The sequence below is a fragment of the Penaeus vannamei genome, chromosome 30, assembly GCF_042767895.1.
Source record: "Penaeus vannamei isolate JL-2024 chromosome 30, ASM4276789v1, whole genome shotgun sequence".
Taxonomy (NCBI): Eukaryota; Metazoa; Arthropoda; class Malacostraca; order Decapoda; family Penaeidae; genus Penaeus; species Penaeus vannamei.
In genome coordinates, this window is record NC_091578.1 from 11882988 (window position 1) to 11887987 (window position 5000).

General features: G+C 39.0%; 1 protein-coding gene across 1 annotated transcript in view; it reads left to right on the forward strand.

Annotated features, from left to right (window-relative positions):
• Positions 1-358: 358 nt before the first annotated feature.
• LOC113811963 (sodium-dependent neutral amino acid transporter B(0)AT3-like) overlaps positions 359-5000 on the forward strand; it is an 81763-nt gene continuing 77121 nt past the window's right edge. The window contains exon 1 of the mRNA XM_070143035.1: positions 359-502. The gene's annotated coding sequence lies outside the window, so the exon portion shown is untranslated. The remainder of the gene's footprint in view (positions 503-5000) is intronic.

Sequence of the window (5000 nt, forward strand, 5' to 3'; positions counted from 1 at the left end):
TGTGGGAGGATAGTGGGCGAAGAAGATAGAGAGAAAAAAATAGAGAGTGTGATTACGAGCTAGATACGAACGGGGTGGAGGAATCGAAAGAGAGAGAGGGAGAGGAGGAGAGCATGAGAGAAAGGGAGAGAGAGAGAGGAGCAGGAAAAAGAGAGAAAGAAAAAATCAAACAATCAGAGCTGGAGCGGACGGACATGAAGCCAGAGCGAAGAGCAAGAGAGATCGACATGGAGCGAGAAAGCGAGGTGGGGGGATACGGGATACGGGGGAGGTCGTGGGCGTCTGGGAGAGGAGCGGGCGTGCATGCTCGCGGGCGGAGAGGCAGTGCGGGTTGCCTAGGGGGCGGCGCGTCCAGGGGTTGAGGGGCAGCAGCAGCACGGCAACTTTAACCGCGCAGGGAGAGGATGCGGCGCAGCTAGACGGGCTTCGACATCCCCGCTGTCGAGGTGTTGGTGGCGGCCGCGTCCCTCGCTCGCCTGCTCGACGCATCGCCTCCACGCCGGTAGGTCCTCCTCCAGCTTCCTCTGTTCCTCTGAAGCCCCTGGACGCATATGTCTGGCCTCTGGGGGGCTCCGAGGATGGCGTCGACGTAGGAGTGTAGAGGTGTGTGGGTTGCGAGTGCGGAGGGGAGGGGGGGAGTGAGGGGGCGGGAGTGCTAAGAGATCGAGCAAGGCATATCGTATCTGTCGCGGTTCTCTCCATCTCTCGTTCTCTCTCATTATCTCTCTGTCTCATTTTTTTTCTCTCTCTTTCACTCTGTCTATCTGTCTACCTATCTGTCCATCTGTCTATCTATCTGTATATCTTTATATCCATCTCTTTCACACCACTTATCTATCTATCTCGTGTGTGTATAGATTTACAATTATGGAAGCTGCTACATCTGCGTACGGAATTCCATAACTTGTGAAATATCATCCAAATCTGAAGAGAGAGAAAAAAAAAAACAGATAATGGAACCCCAGACTTAAGCAAAGATATTAACACTGAATGAGGCAAAAAAACGGAATAAATTTGATCCGATAAAGACCACGTTTGATAATCCAAGAGGCAACCTACGACTCAACAACCCCCCCTAAGCTCGGATGTAGGGGAAGGGGGGAGGAGGAGAAGGGGGGCGGGGGCGGAATAGGTGGTGAGCCGCTTTCCGTTGTATCAATAACTTTTGTTTCTCCAGATGTGTTTGTTTTACTCGTTTGTTTGTTTGTTCGTGCCGGTGATGGAACATTCTCGATCGACCGATAGACTTTGTACTGTGTATCGTTTTTTTATATTTACAAACGAACGGGAGTGAATTTTGCTGAAATGAAAACCTACATACACACACATACACAAGAGACTCGTGCAACATATGTGGACGTGAATTTATCTCTGCGTGCGTGTGCTTGTACATAATTCTACTTGTGTTTGTAAGGTCCAAAATTGCTTGGCCTCCTTACTAATCATACGAGCAGCAACAGGTACGCCAATTATTCTACGCAAAACTCACACATTTCCTCCTCTCCTCATCTTCTCCTTTGCATTCTTCCGTATACTTATTCTTTCTTTTTTCCATCTCTACCTTTTCTTACATTTTTTTTCTAATTTCTTATTCTTTTCTTCTTTTTCTGTGTCTGTCTGTTTCTCCTTTTCATTCTTCCGATATTTATTCTTTTTTTTCCGTCTCTACTTTTTCTTATTTTTTAATATTTTTTCTTTATTTTCTTTTTTCTGTGTCCGTCTGTTCTTTGCCTGTTGTTGTATGTCTCTTTCTCGCCCTTCATTTCTTTCTCATTTCTGCTCTTCTTCCCTTTTATCTATCTTCATATTCCTTCCTATTTATCGCTTCTTTCCCTCTCATTTCTCTTCCCTTTTCCTTCTCACTTTTAATTCATTTCCTATCTTCTTTCTTTCTTATTCAACTTCATTTTCTTTATCATCCCCTTCTTCATTTCTCTACTTTTTCCTTCTTATTTTCTTACTCTGTCTTCTTTTCTTCTTTTTCCTTATCTTTCTTTTTCACTTCTTTCCATTTTCCAGTCGTTCTTCTTTATTCCCTAATTTCTGTTTTCAAATTTTCACTTTTTTTCCTCTTCATTTTTCTTTCTAATCATTTTCAATTTCATTTCTCTTCCTTTTCGTTATCATTTCTACTCATTTTCATCCTCATTTCTTTTCCGAATTTTCCTCATTTGTGTTTATTTTCATCTTCATTTCTTTTAATTTCTATTCTCCTTTGTGTTTATGTTTGTTTTCATTTTTATTTATTTTTATTCTCATTTCACCTGCCTTTCCTGCCAATTCTTCGCATTTTCTTTCTCAATTCTTTCCTCTCCGTTTCATCTCCTTTACCTTTCCTCCATATCTCTCTTTTATCATATTTTTCTTCCTATTTTCTGCTTTCCCCCTTCTTTTTTCTCTCAATTTTCTTTCTCGTTCTTCTTGATTTTCCTTTTTCATTTCAAATCCCTTTCTTGTCATTTCTCCTCGCTTCTTCTTTCTTTTTTTTTCTTTATCTTCTTTTTTCCTATTTCCTCTCTTTCTTATTTAGCCCCATCTTTTATTTTCTTAACACCCATTTTTTCTTTTGTTTTTTTCATTTTTTTATCTCACTATTCTCTCCATTTTCTCTTTCTTATTCTCTCATAAATTCATCTTGTTTTTTTCTCCTTTTCCTCTTTTCTTCTTCTTAGAACTCTTATTCCTTTCTCTCTTATCTTTCATTTTTCTCTTGTCAAATCTCTTCTCTTTTCTCTCTTTTTATCCTATCCGTCACATCTCCATTTTTCTCTTGTCAAATCTCTCTTTTCTTTTCTCTTTTTTTTTAATCCTATCCGTCACATCTCTTCCCTCTTCTCTACTACCTCCCTTTTCTCTTACTTATGCTCTCTTCTCCACCTTTTCTCTTTCCAAATATCTCTTCTCTCTTTCATATATTTCCCTTTTTTCCCTAACTTCCCCATTTCTCTTGCCTAATATCACTTTTCTCCTTTCTCTCTCTCTCTCTCTCCTCTCTCTCTCTCTCTCTCTCTCTCTCTCTCTCTCTCTCTCTCTCTCTCTCTCTCTCTCTCTCTCTCTCTCTCTCTCTCTCTCTCTCTCTATGTTTCTCTATGTCTGTCTGTCTGTCTGTCTGTCTGTCTGCCTGTCTCTCTCTCTCTCTCTCTCTCTCTCTATGTTTCTCTATGTCTGTCTGTCTGTCTGTCTGTCTGTCTGTCTCTCACTCTCTCTCTCTCTCTCCCTCTCTCTTCTCTCTCTCTCTCTCCTCTCTCTTCTCTCTCTCTCTCTCCTCTCTCTTCTCTCTCTCTCTCTCCTCTCTCTTCTCTCTCTCTCTCTCTCACTCACTCTCTGTGTGTGTGTGTGTGTCTCTGTGTCTCTGTCTCTCTCTCTCTCTCTCATCTCTCTCTCTCTCTCTCTCTCTCTCTCTCTCTCTCTCTCTCTCTCTCTCTCTCTCTCTCTCTCTATCTATCTATCTATCTATCTATCTATCTATCTATCTATCTATTCCTCTTTATCTATCTATCTATCAATCTCTCAGTCCCTCTTCCGTAAAAGAGAAATAAACACGAGAGAATAAAATCAAAGCAAAAACAAGTGGCAAATCTGAAAATAGAATCAACAAGTTTTTTCTTCTTTTTTTATCTGAGTGAGAAATCAAACAACATGTTATTCACGAACGAAATATTTCTATTTCTACAACTACTCTCTCGTGAGTAAGATAAAGATTTATTTCAACCACAACTGAAACCCCTGGAAATTGGCCGGTAGATCAATATTTCGGTAAAGTGAATTGGTGTAGGAAAATAGTGCTGATAAATAAAGGAAAAGGACGAATAAGATAGAAAATCGGTTATCGGTTATTCATTTCATGTGATGTCTTTCAAGCAGTTTCCTTATTAATTCATTTATCAATTTGTCTATGTATTTATTTGTTTATTCATCTATATATTCATTTATCTATTTGTCTATTTATTTGTTTGTCTATTTATCTAATTATTCATTTATCTATTTATTTCTTTTACATTTCTGCTGTAAAATACTTAAAAATACAGAAAAAAGTAAGCTAGCAGAGCTTTTGGGGGGCTAAGGTTAACTTTTCAAAATTCATCGCCGGAGGAAAGGAATTTCGTTATATTCTGTCAAAAAAAATGTATCTTTCGTGCAAAGACTTTACAACGTCGTTTCCCGCCCATATTTCATAGTCAGGAATAGCATTACGTCAGGGCAAGACTCGCACAGTTGCCCTTGGTGTTTTTCACTTTTTTTCTCTCTCTTCATCTTTTTGTTTTAGAGATTTTGAATTTGTTTGCGTTTGGTTATTTTTTAGCGTTGGATTATATGCGTCTTGTGTTCTTCTTTGTCTTCCTTATCAGTGCAGATAATTCAGTTATTAGTTTATATCTTTATAAAAGTGATAAGAAACATTTTCGACTCAGGGAACCGACTTGAATCCATGTCTGCCATTTGTTCATTCACTAAATCTTTTCACAGGTAAAATCATAATATTAGTTATACAATTATCATACAATTATGCACTTGAAGAACACTGTTATGGACACCCACCATCACACGATAACACACATATAACACCATCTCCATTATTACCTTCTTTTCAGTTTTTCTTTCTTCTTTTCTTTCTCCCTTCTCCTCTTATTCCTTCTTTTGAATTTTCATTGATTCCTCCTTTCATTTATTTTCTCTTCTTTCTATTCGCCTTTCCTTCTTTCTTTCATTTTTTTCTTCTCTTGTTTTTTCTCTCTTTCGTCTTTCATACTTATTTCTCTTTCTTCCAGTTTCTCTTCCTTTTCTTTTTCATTTTTTCTTGCTCTTTATTCTCAATTCTCTTCCTTCCCATTTCTCTTCACTTCCTTCCTTTTCCTTCATGGTTTCCTTTCCTTCGTTCCATTCCTCCCCCTATTCTTTCCATTCCTCCCAAAATTCCTTCCCTTCCCTTCCCCCCTTCCTTCACTTCCTCCCCCAATTCTTTCCATTCCTTCCTTTTCTTTCCTACGTTCCTTCCATCC